Below are 19630 nucleotides of genomic sequence, written 5' to 3' on the forward strand. Positions count from 1 at the left end.
AATTTACTGTTAAAAAATGCTGTTAAAAAGTTTTAAAAACTGGAAATTACATAACAATTGTAAAATAAATAAATAGATAAAAATTACTTTGACAATAGTTCTTTTATTAATGACAGAAATACTCGTACAATAAATTATTTTAAAAAGATTATTTCAAAGATGACAGTAAAATAACAACTGGATCAACAATGCGCAATACTGAATTAGTGTTTAAATCATTCTTTAAGGTGTATTAATTACATCGGGTACTGTGAACTGTGCAATCGTTGATGAAGTTTGTAAATTTCAGTTTAAACGTGATCGGTTTGTTATTGAAGTAATGCCGTACTTATTTACAGCGTAGGAATACGCTAATGTGATACATTATGGGGGTTTTTAATGGTAATACTACAGACGTAGCAGCAGAATATGAAATACGTTTTCCGAATTGCAGGATTCCAGCTCCCAAAACAATTAGCGCGACTGTTCGCAATCTTCAGGAAATAGGTTCACTACCTTCGATACCGGTGTTCTTTGGTGGTTAGGTATCAGTTAACCGCGCATCTCACGAACGGTCGTCCTGAGACTGCACAAGACTACATTTCATTTACATATCATCCTCATTCATCCTGTGAAGTAATACATTACAGTGGTTTCGGAGTGTAAACAGCGAAAGATAAAAGAAAGAAAGGTTCACTATCTACTATTCGTACCGGCTACGAACACGACACTGTTATTGATGAAATTATTATCGATGCTATTCAGTGAAGTCCAAGCGTCAGTATACGACGTTTTTATAAGCGGGTTGGAGTTTTGCTTTTGACGGTTTGGAGGACACTTAAAGAAAACAAGCTTTGCCCTTATCATAAAGAGTCAATTCAGCAGCTACACCCAGAAGACGATCCCCTTTGCTTGGACTTCTGCAACTGTGCAACTGGTGGAATACAAATCGAGAAATTGACAATTGTGTTTTATTTATCGATGTGGCAAATTTCACTCGAGATGGCGTCAACAAATTACCACAACGAGCATACATGGGTAGAATTAAATCCTCATGAAACGGTGGAAGGCAATTTTCAACACCAATTTAGCGTCAACGTATGGTGCGGCCTTCTTTACAATTAGCTGTTTGGAACGTTCATATTACTTTGCCGCTTAAATACTGAGGTCTAATTACACTTTCTTCAAAAAGAATTGCCGCATCTGCTTGAAAATGTTCCTCAAGCGCTGAGATGCAAAGTATTCTTCCAGCACGATGGCACACCACCTTTCTTCTTTTGAGCCGTTTCCACTCATTCAAATCATTTCCCTGAAAAATGGGTCGGTTGTGAAGGCCCACATTCCTGGACACCAAGATCGCCTGATCTAACACTTTTAGATTTTTGCGTTTGGGGATGGATGAAAAATATTGTATACAAAACAAAAATACATTCTCGTGAGGAATTAATCGTCCGAATTATGAATGCGGCTAAGCAACTTAAGACAGCTCTGAAGAATTAAAACAAGCAACAAAAGCTGCACAGGAGCGAGCCAAGAAATGCGTTGAAAATGGGGGGCTTATTCTTGAACATTTATTATAAACTGATATATACAATTCACTTAAGTGTACTATTAACACTTAAGTGTTAAGTGTACTGTTACTAAATTAAATTCAAATTTTTCTAACTTTTGTTTTTGTTTTATTCAACTTATACCATTCTGTTCAGAAATAAATTCTCTAAGAGTTTTATTTATAAGCGATTTGTGTATATTACCCATTTAACTATGTTATTGTACGTCAGACGTAAAAAACAGGGTTTTCTAGCCTAATTTATTGGTTTCACCTAAATTTCTCAAAAATTAATTTAGATAAGATTCTGGGAGCTACTTTATTAGATTTTTCTGTCAAATCCTAAGAAATCACTAGTTTTGCCCCTTACTTAACGTCCTAAAAAGTTCAGCACGATCTCATTTCTCCGGGATAGCTGAAATTCTAGCAAAATTTTTCTCTAGCCGAAACTCCCAAACAAAGCATTTTAGGATATTTGTTTAAATGAAATTTTTCCATTATTTTCACGAGTAGAACAGGTTAGGAAAGTCCCGGGAGAACTTCGTAATACAACCTGGTATACAAATAAAAATATAAACACCTTTACCTGTTATATTTTTCCATAAAATTTACGCATATTTTTCACTTATGCTGTTTTCTCATAAAAATTTTAAAGTATGCAGAAAAAAACTTGAAAAAAATTAATAAATTTTAAATGGATTAAATGAAAATTTGGTTACGAATTAAATATTGGTTATAAATGATCAATATTACTAAAAAATTACTAAACCAATAATTACGTCAATAGTTAATGGACTTTTCTACAACCAGGAAAAAAATTGTTTATTTTATTAAATTAAAAAAAAAAAATAACTGCCTCCTATGAGGTTTGAACTCACGACCCCTGGTTTACAAGACCAGTGCTCTGCCACTGAGCTAAAGAGGCTGATGTTATGCACGTAAACGTGTAATATATTAATATTTTAATTACTATTTTGTGTGAAAAAAATTTATAAAACTGTATAGTAAAAACAATTTTACATCATAAGGAATAATAAAATGTATTATATATATTAAAACCGTTTATCACTTCATTCAAAACCCTAATTTTTTAACTTCAAACAGTTTTGGAGCAGAGAAATAAATTAATTATTTACAGGATAAATGGCAGGTACCGCCCAAGAGATTACTAAAAATATTGTCGTTTACAAACATTTTCCGTGATTAAAAACGAATTATTTGGTACCTATTTCTTTTTTATGAAAATCGGTAGTCCTTCTAAAGTTACAGGGTTCAAACAAAAATAAGATTCAAAACTCCTTCACAAAATAAATATTAAAAAAATGAAAATAAATATAAAATAAAATATTTTATTCCATCAATATTTTCCATATAATATTAAATACATCAATAGAATGTCAAATATAATTAATAGAGTCTCAAATATAATTAATTAGTTTATCAATTAACATCAAATAATATCATAATTTATTGAAATGTCAATAAATCAGTTCATATATTTTGCTTTTATTTTCATGTCTGTTTTTATTTATTAGTATCGCTTAACCTAAAATTTAATTTTGCTTCCAGCGGCTAAATATTTAACTTAAAAAATGTGTTTTTTTTTACATTTGTCCATTATTATTATTATTATTATTATTATTATTATTATTATTATTATTATTATTATTATTATTATTATTATTATTATTATTATTATTATTATTATTATTATTATTAATAATAATAATAATAAGACGCGCTGGAGGATGTCATCCTCGCTGCCGCTGGTGAGATGGTGGTAGCTGGGGACTTCAACTCCAGGGCGGTAGACTGGGGTATGGCGCATACCAACTCCAGAGGGAAATACATTCTGGACATGGCGGCACGTACTGGACTCGTGATTCTTAATACAGGGAACACGACGACGTTCCGCCGCCCAGGATATTTGGAAACCATTCCTGATATTTCCCTCGCCTCCGAAGAGTTGGTCACGCTCGTCCAGGACTGGAGAGTCCTCGAGGATTATACCGGTAGCGACCACCAATACATCTCATTTAGAGTCCTAGATGGTACACGAGAGCGCCCGGGGCCCCCGCAGCAGGCGAAAAGATATAACATCAACAAAATTGACGAGAATAAATTCTCCTCAAAGATCTCGTCAGGGGTGGTAGCCCCTGAAAACTTCGCCAACGGGGGGGACGCTGGCGCTGAAGCCGTAGTTGCTGCGACTATGCGGCTGATCGCTTCTGCATGCGACGCCTCCATGCCCCACGGGGGGCCGAGGCACCAGAAGCGACCCGTGTACTGGTGGACACCGGAGATTGCGGGGTTTCGCCGGGAGTGTCTTCGACTAAGACGAGTGGCGCAACGTGCGAGGAATCGCATAGACGCGAACGCCAGGTCAGCCGAGTACAAGACGGCAAAGAAGCGGCTCCGTCGAGCCATCAACGTGAGCAAGGCACGCTGCTGGAGAGAACTGACGGAGACCGTGGATGCAGACCCTTGGGGGCTAGGTTACAAGATAGTAACTCGGCGATTGGGGGTCTCGCGGTCACCAGCTCCACTAGACGAAGCTAAAGCGAAACACGTCGTTAAGACGTTGTTCCCGGCGCACTCGGTCCGTGCCGAACGGGACTTCAGCGACGTGGGCGACTTTTCGCTCTTCTCGATGGAGGAATTGGAAGGAGTCCTACGGTCGCTGAAATGTAAAAAAGCCCCTGGTCCCGACGGTATACCGGCCGAGGTGCTCAAACTAGTGGGGCGCTGCAGGCCCCGTCTTCTACTAGACATGTATAATGCATGTCTGAAGGCTGGGTCTTTTAGCGCCAGGTGGAAGACCGCGCGTCTTGTGCTAATTCCCAAAGGAAAAGAAAACCCAGAGTCGCCGTCCTCCTACCGCCCATTGTGTATGCTTGACACAGCTGGGAAGGTATTGGAGAAGCTGTTAAAAAAAAGACTGGTTACGGCGATGAATCAGGCAGGTGGCCTGTCACCTAACCAGTACGGTTTCCGGCAGGGTCGATCGACCCTAGACGCAATTCAGGAGGTTGCTGAGGCGGTGCGGCGAGCAGAGGACCACAATCATTTTTCGCGACGTGTGGTCCTTCTCGTTACGTTGGACGTAAAAAACGCGTTCAACTCCGCACGATGGAGCGATATGATTCGGGCCCTGGAGCATTCGTTCCATGTGCCTCAATACCTTCTGAGAATGGTAGACGCATACCTGAGGAACCGCGGTCTCATTTACGAGACCGCAGCAGGCTGGCGTAGGACTACGATCACGTCAGGGGCGGCACAGGGGTCGGTTCTCGGCCCCGACCTTTGGAACGCCGTCTACGATGGCTTGCTGAGGCTGGAGATGCCTGAAGAATCTGCCTTGGTTGGGTACGCTGACGACGTTGCGCTACTTGTCGCGGACCGCGACGTGGAGCGCGCCCAACTGAGGCTCAGTCGGGCCATGCACAGAGTCGGTGCCTGGCTGGACGATCATGGATTGTCTCTAGCTCTCAGCAAAACGGAGATCGTAGTTCTCACGAAGAAACGTATCGACACCCTTCTTTCCCTGCGGGTCGGGGTAGAGGTTGTCGAGACCAAGCCGGCCGCAAAGTACCTCGGTATGATGATTGACCGGAAACTCAGCTTTGCTGAGCAGCTTCGTACAGCCGCCGACAAAGCTGCGAGAGCCGTAACTGCTCTCAGCCGGCTTATGGCGAATGTCGGCGGACCGAAGGCCAGCAGACGGCGATTGCTGATGTCCACGGTACATTCCATCCTGCTATACGGGTCGGAAGTGTGGGCCCAGGCATTAAGAGTGGCGAGAAACCGGAAGCGGCTCGCGCAGGTGCAACGCACCGCTGCCTTGCGAGTCGCTTCCGCGTATCGGACGGTCTCCGAGCCTGCAGTACTTGTGGTCGCCGGCGTCATACCGATTGCTACTTTAGCAAGGGAGCGCCAGGCGATCTACGGGAGGCGGCGGGCAGGCGGAGACCGGGTGACCATTGCCAACGAGGAACGCACTCGCACATTCCTCGCATGGCAAGAGACCTGGGACCACGAGACCAGAGGACGATGGACCGCAAGGCTTATTCCTCTGGTCAGACCGTGGACGGAGCGACGGCATGGAGAAGTGGAGTACTACATGACCCAATTTTTAACGGGTCACGGGTACTTCCGTGCTTACCTCCATGTCATAGGGAAAGCGCCGTCCCCCGACTGCCTGTATTGTCCCGGTGTACGGGACGACGCCGAGCACACCTTTTTCAAATGTGCTCGGTGGGCGGCAGATCGAGGGACATTAGAGGCGGATCACGGAGCACTGAGTCCCCACAACGTGGTTGCGATGATGCTCCGTGACCTGGGCAGCTGGGAAAGAGTAGCCCGATTCGTCGGCAACATACTCAGGGCCAAAAAGGTTGACCTGGACAGTCCTGAAAATTAGGTAGCACCAAACAGGCTAGTATAGGAGGACTCGACCGGAAGTAATGTGATAAACGGTTCCGGGTCGAGCCCTGGTAGAAAGGGGGGTGGTTTTAGTCGGTAGTCCGCTGATGGTGATTGGATAATACCACCAGCGGGAGCCCGACACTCCGTGCGTAAATGCATTTCCACCTCCCTCCTCGAAAAAAAAAAAAAAAAAAAAATTATTATTATTATTATTATTATTATTATTATTATTATTATTATTATTATTATTATTATTATTATTAAATTTAAAAATAATAAAATAACAATAAATTCAACAAAATAATATGATGAAGACACCACGTGACTCTTTTACGCCTACTAAATTACATAATACAATACTTTTTTTTTTAAATGAAAAGTACATAAAATTTTATTCCACTAATAACTTCGGTTTTTTTTTCAAACTTTTTTTTTATTGTTATTATTGAATTATCATTTATTTAAAATTTTTATTTCAACCAGAGGTTAAAATTTTGACCTCGGAGGTTAAAAGATTCAGAGATTAAAATTTGGAATTATTAATATATCAATATATTTAACTTTAAAAAAAAGTTTAAAAAAAAGGAGATGAAGTCTGATTCAAACCGATGTGCCTTCCTCTTGTAAGATCCAAATATTTAATTAATTTGGCTATAACTCTGAAACCAATAACAATAAGTACAATTTATGATGTATCTTTGAAAAGCTCTCAATGAGCCCTTATTAGATGAAAAAAATCAAAATAATTTTGGAATTTTGGCTTTTTTGGACATTTTTTATCAAGTCGATGCAACCAAAAGGGGAGGTACACAACTAGAGTTACAAAAGTCCTAAATCCAAAAGTTCAACATTCTACGGGTAATCGTTTTTGAGTCATGCGAGATAAATACGTACGTGCAGACATCACACCGTCAAAATAGATTCAGGGATGGTGGAAATGGATATTTCCGTTCAATTCAGAAAACTGATATTTTTCGCGATTACAATAAATCCTTGTACGAAGTACAAGGAAGTAAAAAAGGAATCTTACTTGTAGAAATTTAACCACTTATGATAAAAACATTTTGTTTTGAACAAATTATAAAAATTATTTCATTAATTAGATAGGCTTTTTTTTTCGATGAGTCGGAGAAACCCCATTTACGGGTGGAGTGTCGGGCTCGCTAACAGGTTTCCCAAGATGTTATTAAGGGTGCGTGTTTATGCTTGTTCCCTACTAACGGCCATGCCATGACGGCATGAGGGTTGAGTGGTGGATGTCAAAGAGTGTAAACGTGTCTTGTGCTGCTCTGCGTTTTAGTGAATTTTGGACGAGTTTTTTTTTATTATTTTCGGTTTTGAGGTTTAGATTTTGTTGGCGGGATTTTTTTGATGTGTTGAGTGATGTGAAATGATTTTTGGATGACGCATTGTTTTTTTATTTTGAGTTTTTGTTTTAGACCTTACGGACTAGCGAAATAAGGTTTATAATTGAGCGATTTACTGCTGTACGAGTTTTTGCAGGATTAATATTGATGTAAATAAGGACTTTAAAATTTTTTCTGTTTCTTAGTGAATTTTACTTATTTTCTTAGTTTCTTAGTTATACTGTGAATTTTCTAAGTCCTGTGAAGGAATGTAAGGGGGAATCCTTTTTTACTATATCTCGCTTACTATTGGTACTATCAAAAAATCCTTCCGGATCTATAAGTTTTGGGTCATTCTCCATCTTTTGGCAAGGTGACCAAAAATTAATCCCCCACCCAAAAACTTTTAACCTTTTTATTTGACTTATACATTTCGCTTTCCCCTGACCAAACCCCCCAACCCACCGGCGCACCAGAAAAAACGGCTTGTGGGTACTCAAAATACGGCGGTGAATTCATTTTTGGGGGTTTGAAGATAGATTGTTTTGGTGAATAAAGAAGAAAATGGAGGATAACGCTTTTAAGCCTAGGAAAAGCCTCCCTAGGTCCCGGTTAGAGGAGAGGAGGGGCCGCCGTCAAAAAAGGAGGAAGGTGGGACTTTTGTGGTGTTGAAGCCAGATGCTGTTAGAGTTTTGGTCAAGTCGCCAAAAATGACGGGGTCTTTGGACCATATGCGTCGAAGGTGGGGGAAGAAGAGGTAGTGCAGCCGCTGGTGCTATGTGCTTTTGAGCAATTGTTGGACGAGATCGGAATGCAGGTTGGAAGGTCAGCTAAGTTGGTGGCGACTAATGCCAACACTAAAGTGGAAATTATGCAGTGCTCATTGTGGCTGACTGAATCAATGAAGCGAAAGGAGGAGTTGAAGAGTGCGGGTTACTCTTGCGGACCCGGTTTTCCATATTTCTATTATGACGCGGTTTTCCACAGTTGAAACACATGTGTGACCTGTCCATAGCAGACGAGACGTCCCCCATTCCCCAGCAGCGATAACACCGGCTTTCCAGCTCTCTTATCTGGGCTCTACAATGGACCTGCCCTATTCGTATTCTCTCATTGATTAGTTTCTTTGCCGCCTGGTAAGTCGTTATGACGGTGGGATTCTTTGTTTTCCACATGCCGGCCGTATCGATGTAATTTTATACTCATCCACCTCGCCTTTTTGTTGCGCTACCGCATCATTTATTTCATTTTCTGTCGTTTCTTGGTCTATATCTTTAATATGGATACAGTCCTGCTACTTAGTCTGAATCGAAGGTCCACCACCAGTTCTACACTTTCGCTTATCACAACGTTCTTAAATTCTTCCGCATTGTCTGCTTCCTTGATTGTTATTTGGAGTTCTTCGTTCGTCTCTTGAGTTATAACTCGTCACCCGCTTCTTCCCTTGTTACCAAATGCTTCACGGTTCTTAGTAAATCAGCATAAGTTTTATCTGCCACCCTAATAACAACCATGCGACTGTCGGTGTGAACCTTACTACTGATGATGCCACTTGTTTGTTTGTTTTCTTCCACTTGTTGCACCATCATATCCATCTGGATAGGTTTCTCTTGCCTCCTTAAGATATACACTTTGTTGTCTTCCCCAGTCTACCTCCTGGTAGTACATACACCAAAGACTATGATTGTTCCATTATCCTCCGTACTGATGTTAGAAAAGTATTCAACACTCCCTCTTCTCCATCATCCGCTCTGTAGAACACTGTTTATTTACTTCGTTTAAATGTCGTAGTGTTTCTGCCCATGATCTTTAAATTTTCTCTACCGATATCACACAGTTATATTTCAGTATCCTCCGTTACTGCCTCTGTAGCATCTCTAGTCTTCCTGCGCGTTATGTGCTGGAAATGACACTTGTTCTCTTCTAAACTGGATAAGTTGCCAACCTGCTTGATACACGGAACTTACCTCAATAGACCATCTTTTGGTCACTAATCTTACTAGCTCCTCATCCGGAATCGTATCGTTTAAAATATTCTTCAAGTCGTATTCCCTAGGACCATCTGTTTGTGTGGCCTGGATAATTACTGTTACTGAAGGCGAGGTCTCTTTTAAGTCCTTAAGCCCGTTGATAATCCTTTCAGATTTTTTCATAGTGAAAGATATGTTTACATAATCCTACACTCATATTCTTTTTAACTGTAATTAGTACTGTAAACTGATTAATTCAGTCGCCAAGACAGTAGAATCTTCCTCCTCCGAGGACATCTGTCTCGCCCGTTTTTTACCTGTTTTTATTTTATCGCTGCTATCCCATTCAGTCGCCGTAAAGCATAAGACAGAATGTTTGTGCTACAAATGGCTACTGAGCTCCGAAACAGTTTAGCGACCAGTGTCCTAACTAGCTCTTAGAGCTTACCTAATAGCGTGAGCGGACTAAGCGCGGCTTAGCGCTTAACACCACCGGCTTACGTGTCCCAACCCCTCACTTTTCATATATTTACTAAAATGGGTAGGCGCACGTTTTTTACCTTTGTTATCAGCCTTCTTAGAGTTTCCGGTTTTATCCACTGAGGTCCCGGAACTGACATCTCCACATGAGACAAGGATCTTCGCCTCCGCCGCATGCGTAAACTATAATATTTATTTGATTTTTAACACCACAATGCGCCAATTCACTTAGGTCAACCTAAAATTGTTAACCAACACAATATGGCGGCCGATTCCCGCCGAACCGGCTAAAATACAACCAACTGCGATAACAGGTGGCCTTGACGTTATAATTAATGTACGTCAATGGTGACGTCATTACTGATCGTTCTTTTCACTAACCGTATTATATTATTTACTATAAATACAACCAATATTAAAATAAGTGAAAAATAACACTTATACACCAAAATGCAATAAGGATCACCATATATCTACTTTAACTCCAATAGAATACTTTTGTTCTGCACAAATATTAGTGAAACCCCGTAATAGGTCCACTTGACCTCCAGTGAAGAAAAAATCAATTGAAATTAATTTTGTCTGTTATCCGTCAATCAATAATTATTGCACACTATTGCAATACTAATTGCACACTATTGCACACTAATTATTGAACTATTTCCTACCGTCCGAACCGTTAATTAATCCAAAAAACCTACCAAAAAAGCCTGTTAAACGCAGATCGATCGCCTGTTGAACACCGTGATTCCAGGTATTCAATCTTCTTCCTTAGTAGTATAGCAGACGGCAGTGTTGTTAATCTTTTTTGCCTTTAAATTGTCAGATCAAATTTATTCGATTATTTTGTACTGGTTTTCATCAGTATAAAAGTATATTTTAATAATTTATTTTCTCAAATAGATACAACTTTAAATCATAATTTTTTAACTATACGTAATTTGTATACTTGTTACGTTCAGAGAAAATAATCATGCATATCTCTCATGTAAATTGGGTGTTTTACATGCGTCACGATCATAATAAATTCTGAGACAGATGTAAAGTAATAAAGTAATGCAATTAATTTTTTTCTGTTATAAAGTAATATAGATTTGTAATTTACATTTACATAATTAATAGTGGTGTAGTGTGTTATAATTGAATAAAGATCAAATGTCTAAGTCTATTTTTCATATAAATAATTTATTAACATAAATATATCAAAGCTTCTTTATAAAGGTTCAATCTTTTAGAGAAGTAAGAACAGTGAAAGATAAACTTTTTTTCAAAAGAAATCGAAACGAAAAGTAATAAAGAAATAAGTAAGAAATACTAGAATATAGAAAACTAGGAATTAGTATTATAGAGTATGGGAAAGGGCAACGCAATTATAAGTTAGACATTAAGTTACTGAGGACACGAACAAGGAATAAACAATAGCAGAGGAGTAAAGACATCATAGAATATTAAGCGATAAGATTAAAAGAAAGAAGTAAACTTTGTATTCGTATAATGATTATCTTGTAAAAGGGATAAACAAGACTGGAAGAAACTTAGGAGACAAAAAGAAATAGATGAATAGAGTCGGATATGAATGGAAGAGATTGATCAAAGCAAATACAACTACTATACGAACTATGGCAAAGGGAGAAGAAGAAAAGTTTTGTTTTTACAATTTCATGAATATCTTTTATAATTAAAAATTAAAATTCTTTGCAACCAAACATTTCTTTATTTTAATTACAACATTACTTAGATTTTTGTTTTTTAATTACACCTGCTGAAAAATACTATTGCTGTAAAATACTATAAAAATACTATTAATACTATTAACTCCGAAACGAGTTTCGGAGTTATAATATAGTGTATATTGATTATAGAATCAATAAAACATTTTGTGAGATAGACGGATGTCCAAAAAAAATATTTTTTTCTTTTTGTTATTTAAAGTCGGTTGATTGTTTAATAGAAATTGAGGTACTATTTTTTTTATTAACGTTATTAAAATTTTACTCGTTCACTTATCTAAGCTTATCTAAAAATAATACCATAGTAAACTATACGGTTGAAAATCTTTTGAACCGATTAATCGACCATTTATTACAATACATACCGATAAGAAAAATTAAAATGTCTCATCTAGGATACAATTGTGATTTTGAAAAACGCCTAATTTACCTACTCATATTTTTAAGTAGGACAATAAGAAATTCAGTGACATATTACTTGACTGACATGTGATATTACATCGATATTTACATGATTAAATAACTAAGAAAAGAAGTTTAACGACCAATAACCGTTCAATAAAACAGATCGATCGGAAAGACCAGTTTAATATATCCCATACGAACCTTAAAACTGGAAAAAATATGATGATATATTACTAATTAAAGTTTGGAAAGTGTAAGCACGTAGAAGCGTATTAGTTAAATCCTAACGTTTATGTTAACCGATATAATTTTCAAGAAAAATTTTTTGAAATGTAAAAGGGGCTTCTGTCGTTCCTGTTATGAAATCAGTTTAGTGGGATTTACGGGTTCTGGATGTCTTTTAATAAAATATGTCGGCGGGTAAAAAAATTGAAGAAAAATAATAAGTGTTAAATTTTGATATACTTTTGAGAAATTAGACTGGCGGTTCCATTAGGATCCATCAGTGTAATAAATTGTCAGAACCCTTAGATAACTTTAGAAAAGTTAAATGTATAAAAATAAAATTTAATAAATGCTTCTATCTAAAAGAATACTTTTTTTTCTTTATAAGACCACTACTCAACAAGCATTTCGAGACCTCTGTAGAGGAGGGAAGTACAACTCAAAATTTTAAATCGAAAGGGTAGGATAAAGACGTATTTTAAAGATCATTAAAAAAAATTGACTTAAAAAAGCTTTGGGCTTTCATGCTAATTACAAAGACGGCTATTTAATATTTTTCGTAACAATTTTCAAACATATGCTAGAGTGCACCCAAAATATTGGTCTCATACCAAAAAACTAATCTATTTCTAAAACGAAAAATAAAATAGATCACATTTGACATTTGTTAAATTCATTTTGTAGTGCTTTTTACTATTTAAAGTTATTTAATGGTTCCCATTTTTAATATTCTGAAATATAAGGCTTCTTTGATAATTAATTCACCACATAAATTCAAGACTTGTCCGTGGAAATATGATATGAAATAAATATTTTTAACTTGGAACAAAATGCAAAGTCTAACCAGAATTTGAACTCAAAACTTTCCGAATGAAAGACGAAGATTCTACCATTCCGCCTTGTTGGCGGAATGGCAAAACTATTCTACGAGAGGTGGATTATTGCATAAAAAGTTACACTCTTGCCGTGTTGTTGAACTGATAAGGATATACTAATGTCTTGTGCTGGCAACACTAGTTGTGTTGTCTTCACACTCCCTCAGCAGCAATTCTGTACGAAATTCAGTACGTGTGTAGTGTTGTTATCAATATGACGCGTCCTCTAGAGGTTTCGTCCAGCATAGAAGTGCGTTCAGCAGTCCGATTTTTGTGGGTAAAATATTACAATTGTTGTGAAATTCATCGCCAAATTGTTGAGGTTTACGGTGAAAATGCAATGTCACGCCGCATGATCACAAAATTGTGCCAAATGTTCAGAAACGGAAGAACAAATGTGAGTGACGAACTGTATGCTCGGTATCCTTCAACTGCAAATATGACAGGTAACGTGGAACGGGTGAGTGAAATGATCTTGAATAACCGGCGTATTAAAATTACAGAGATTGCACGTGAACTTAACATCAGTTATGGTAGTGTGTTTGCGATTACTCACGATCAGCTTAGTTACTGTAAGATGTGTGCACGATGGGTGGCACATCTGTTGACCGACAACCACCAACATCATTGTTTTACAAACATCACAGTCTGTTCTTTCTTTTCTTCAACGTTATTCCAGGACTGATCCACAGTTTTTGAAACAAACCATCACAGGGGATGAGAGCTGGGTGCTTCATTACACTCCTGAGACTAAACGAGCATTACATGAATGGAGACACAAAAGTTCGCCACAACCAAAAAACGTGAAAACATCCCCACATGTTCTAAAGGTTTTGCTGGCAGTCTTTTTCAATTCTGAGGGAATTATTTGCAGTGAATTTATGCCCCAAGGAACAACAATCAATGCCGAATCTTAGTGTGAGACTTTTAAAGATCGAATACCCGGACGATTGAGCGATGGGGATAGTTTTTCTTCAGGATAACGCTACTCCTCAATCAGTTCATGTGACAAAGAAGGGTTGCTGCAAAAATTCAGTGTGGTTTCATCCGCCTTACAGCCCTGATCAAGCACCTTCGACTATTACCTGTTTGGTCCTCTCAAGCGAGATCTGGAGGGGAGCGTTTTGCTAATGATGATGAACTGAAGGAAGCGGTCCTTAAATAGTTGAAGGAAATTGAACAGAATCTTTATGAGAGTGGAACTGAAAAACTTCTCACAATGTGTGGAAAGTTTTTAGAAAAAGTTTGTGATTATGTCGAAAGATAGATAAAACTATGTAGTTTTTTGTTCAATAGAAAAAAATTGTCGTATAAATATGTGTTTGTTTCATAGAAAGAGTGTAACTTTCTGATAGTCCTCGTAACAGAGGGACTACTATTTATATTTATAATAGTAGCTCCAGAGCTACTATTTATATTCGTCATATCAAGTATGAGAAACGGCGATTTTCATTGGGTACAGATTAGTGAAAATGCCGGCTATAATTATTTTTATGATTGGGTTATACTGTAGTTTCAGTTTTCGAAATAAGGATTGTTAAGAACTTAATTTTTCCCCTGTATTGCAGTCTTAATAGTTAGAAAAATAAATAAATAAAAAATAGTAAAAAGAAACATCGATAAGAATTCAAGAAGAGAGTTAAATTTAATTTAAAAAAAAATTCATGGCCTCTTTCTTCCGTTTCATCCACTGGTTTTTTTAAAATATTTTTTTATTTAATGGAAGTATGTGATTTTGAATTAAGAATATTAAATTAAAAATGTTTAATTGCAAAGAAAATTCTTATTGATTTTCCTTCCTAACTAATCAGAAAACATTTTATTGGTTACAGTATAATTTACAGTAAATTAAAAGAAAAACAATCTTGAAAATTTTAAATCAATTTCTACACTTTGGGAAATTTTTTTTTTTTTTAAATATAAATAATTTTCTTAAGGTTGCCGTTCATCTGTTCGCAATATGTGTTTCTTTTTCTTTAAATTATGCCATTTAATATTAATGTAAATCTAAATATTGTATTTTAACTGAAATATTCTCTGTTATCTTCAATCCTATCCATGATAACCTTATATAACTCAATGATGAATATTACGCGCAATGGTATAAAAAAATCCTACAGTTTAAGTAAGCAGATCTTTTATTAAAATTTTCAATAATAAATGAACACTCATGTTTTTAATTTAAAAGTATTTCAATTTTTTAAATATTTAATTTAATTGTTCGGTATCTAAATATATAAAAAATAAATTTTTAAAAACATACGAAAGTATTTCATTGAAAACTGCAAAATTTCGTTAGTGAATCTGGAAACAGTGGATATAAAACATTATTTCTCAGAAAAAAGAATTCATTAATATACTATTACATGATTTCTTACTGCCTTTCTTATTACTGTAAAGTGAAATACAATATCCTTCCTTTCTTTGAGAATGATATTCATTTTACACCAAAATTATACTAAAAGAGTAAGGTGTCACTTATAGGTTGAATATCGTCTACATTTTGGTGGAGTTGCAATGCTGACCTGAAACTTTATGTTCAGATTAGTGATAAAGACAACGGGATAACATTTTATTCCTCAGTTTTTATAAGATTGGCATAGGATAATTGTTATCCTGGGAATAATTATATTAATTTTAGGTGTGGTTTGTCTTCTGTCAAATCGTCTTCAAAGATTATGCATCGTTTACCACGATCATAAATAACTAATAAAAATAAATAATAAATAATAAATAATAAATAATAAATAATAAATAATAAATAATAAATAATAAATAATAAATAATAAATAATAAATAATAAATAATAAATAATAAATAATAAATAATAAATAATAAATAATAAATAATAAATAATAAATAATAAATAATAAATAATAAATAATAAATAATAAATAATAAATAATAAATAATAAATAATAAATAATAAATAATAAATAATAAATAATAAATAATAAATAATAATAAATAATAAATAATAAATAATAAATAATAAATAATAAATAATAAATAATAAATAATAAATAATAAATAATAAATAATAAATAATAAATAATAAATAATAAATAATAGGTTTTCAAGATTTTTTTCATTTTTGACATTATGACGTTTGTACAAAATTAAAAACAAAATATTACAGCCAGCTAACAAATACTTAATCTCTCACCCTCTTTAAAATTCAAATTCTAAAGAAGAGCTGAAAAAAATATTTTTTTAGTGCAACTCTTACTTCGTTGTGCGTAATTATTTTATTTTTATTTAAAATTGTGTTTAGACTTCAAAAAACTTCTCGTACAAAAACCAAAATTGCTTTCAAGAACCGTAAAGGGTCTTAATAAAAACAAATATGTACTAAAAAATCAGCTAGAATCTACTGCCAAGTGTGAGCTAAGAATATCTGGAATGTCAGAATATCTATTAATTTTTCATTACAAACTTTCGTATGAAAATACTATCAGTACAAAAATGACGTCACTCTGTATAACATTAATACGTCTATGTTAAAAGCCATAACTAAACAATTTTTAGGCGACCTGATAAAAAATTAAAGTACCTCTAGAAATAACCAAAATTAAGATAACAAGCATCCTTGCCAGATTTACTGAATGAGGTATGAAGTATGGTTTCCTAGAACCCACATCTCTGACCCAAATATACTGTTGCATCGATCTGCTAAGCCAACTAAAATGTGCACCAGCTGTGTTTCCATTATGTTAACCAATTTCCGTTCAGCATATTGTTCTATTGCATCGTCAAAGATCGGACGTTGCACTTAACTACACAACCATTCACGATGTTTATGAAGTTAGCCGTAGAGAAAAGATGGTAAGACACATCTTTTCCTGATGTAGAATTTTCATGGCTGAAAGTACCTTAATGGATTCTTTTTCGAGTTAACTTTCTTGGAGAGTTCAAACATGAACATTGTACTTAACCGTACCTGTACAACATCTAAACGGGTATAAAACAAAGTTATAGATTAAGCTTCTGTAAAAGAAATTAATCAGAAACGTTAAGAAAAAATAGAATTTTATACGATAGGTAATAATGTAATATATATAAGTGTAATACAAAATTATGTTAACAGAAGAACATTTGTTTGAATAAGAACGTATAACTACGATCATAAATATAAGATAAAACTTATAAATAAGTATTGCAGAGATATTTCAAAAAGATCTCAAAAAAAAGTATTTAAACGTAATCACTTTTTGATTAACATATATATTCATTTGGGTTGGTCATTCCTGTTGCTAGCAGCTACCACTAAAAGACATTTCTAGTAAAATATTATTGATACAAACGCACTCAATCACTACTACCAGGACCCAGTATTTCTTTAAATTTCACAGTGTCAACGATATGGATTTTTGGATATAATTCAAGAAAGTTGTGGATGTTATCGGCATAGTTGTATTTCATTGAACTGTTTACTAATCTTTCTAATAACAACGTTCTGAAATCATTAATTATAAGCCTTGTATACTCGGGTACGTGATATTTATTCCGGTTTGTCAATACATCTGAGAAACACTTAATAAGGTAAGTACAGATGTCATTTTTTTTAAATCTTATTTATACGGGTCAATGTACTCATCGCGGTCAATCAGTTTTGATCAATTAATTTAGTTGAAGGTCGATTAGCAATACTGAATCGCAACGGTCGAGTGTACCTATTTAGAAGCTTAAATCATATTTTTTCCATATTGGTAAACAGTCTGCTCGACACATGCGGACAGGTTTGATTGATTAGAGTACATTAGTAGCTAGTAGTATTTGTAGTGATTATTTCTTGTTACTCTTTGAATTATATTTTTTCATATCGATCTAGTAACGGCAAGATTGCTAGAAGATATGACAAATAATTTTTTTTTCAAGTGTACATTAAGCAAGACACTATTTCGTAAATTCGTATTTGCACAAAAAAAATAAACACTGCCTTTTATTAGACCATTAAAAAAGCCATAAAAATGAAATATTTTGAATGTAAAATTGATTAGAAACAAAAAAATCTTGCGCTCAACGTAGTCAGTCGCTTTAGGAAAATAAAGATATCGAAAAAAATGTGAAGCTGAAGCAAACGTTATAAGAAATAAACAAACGTGAAATTATTTAATTTATTTCTGGAATCGATTGTTTCTCTCATAACTACCAGCATACCAGATTATTGTAACTAGTATGTAATTTTGTCATGTTAACGTTGCAGTTGTTTTTAACATTCTTGAAGTTGAATGAAATTCTTTAGAATCTTCTGCTGTTATTTCGCGTATTATATTATTCGAAGCACAACGGTTGTTTCTTTGTAAGATCCAGTTATTTGTTCAAACGTGCTCTTCTTTTTTTTCTTGTTTTGATATTTATGTTGCAATTCATCCACAAAAGACGAGCAAATTAAGGGTACAGTCTACTGAACAATATCTTGTCTCTCTCTCTCTCTCTCATTCTCTGTCCCTCTTTCTCTCGCGGTAGCCGTTATTAATGTATAAATCGATTCTATGTCCTGACTTTACATTAAATTATTAAATCGCTCGATAGGTACAGCTCTCAACGCATATACGATAGGTAATTACTCAACGCATCGGGTATTTTATTAAGTTAGTAAATGTCCTAACCTGAACTGCAGGTTGCCAATTTAGTTCATTAATTAACATAATGGCTTCATGACGGAGGAAAGATCTCATTTGAAAAGCTACACGTATCGCTTTGAACTTGTGTCTAAATAAATTAGAAAATTTAACCCGAATAAAAATTAATAGAACAAGTGTATGGAGTAAAGAATTGTATTTAAAAAAAAAATAAGCTTCGCGCATCTATTAAATTACGACAACTTGCTGTAGAAGCTTATAAATTATTAAACAAAATTAGAAGAATCATAAAACGATTAGATTAGCCATTCCGTCTAAAATGTTCATTTCTCGGATGACTGAAAAACAAAACTATTTCTTTCTATATACGATTACTCATAGTCCAAATCTCACGAATATTTTATTTAATTTGTTGTGCAACAAATCTCAAAGTAATAACTTCCAACCACCTTTTAAATGTTTATTATTTTACGTTCCCTTAAAAATAGAAATACAATTACTCAAAAGTTTATGCAACAGATGCACAATAAAGGGTAAAACTCTAGTACCCACTTTTATTACTAATATCCTCTGTCTAATAATCTAATTACTTAGGTAACTTGAGAACGCTATCACCTACCAAGGTTTTCTTTTGAAATAACTGCGACTAAATCACTCGACAAAAACAGCAAGTCCGAACCTGTCGAGTATTAAATTATTCCTCGCTAAAATACTCGACGCTTGTAATCATGTAATTACATTATTACAATACTGCAAATGTGGGACGTAGTCTACAAATATTAGTACACAAAAAGTTACTTATATTAGTTTACTAATATATTTTCAAAAAATTAGTTTACAAAATATCAATTTGAATAAACAGTTTTTATAAATAATTTGTATTAACTTTGTGATATAATGATATAGTTTTATATCTCTAAAAAGAGTATAGCAAAAATAAATTAAAATTAGTACGTATTTTTATTTTTCGTAAATACAAAAATTAATTTTTTTTGAAGAAAGTATATCCATAAAGCCGGATAATTAAAGATGGCGGTTTTGTTTTTAATGCAACAAACAAT

The 19630-nt window shown here is 35.0% G+C and overlaps 1 non-coding gene across 1 annotated transcript; it reads right to left on the minus strand.

Annotated features, from left to right (window-relative positions):
- Positions 1 to 2381: 2381 nt before the first annotated feature.
- TRNAT-UGU (transfer RNA threonine (anticodon UGU)) lies at positions 2382 to 2453 on the minus strand. The gene has a single exon. It is a non-coding gene; the product is annotated as a tRNA-Thr (tRNA).
- Between the last annotated feature and the right edge of the window lie 17177 nt (positions 2454 to 19630).

Source organism: Lycorma delicatula, chromosome 3 (assembly GCF_047948215.1).
Source record: "Lycorma delicatula isolate Av1 chromosome 3, ASM4794821v1, whole genome shotgun sequence".
NCBI lineage: Eukaryota > Metazoa > Arthropoda > Insecta > Hemiptera > Fulgoridae > Lycorma > Lycorma delicatula.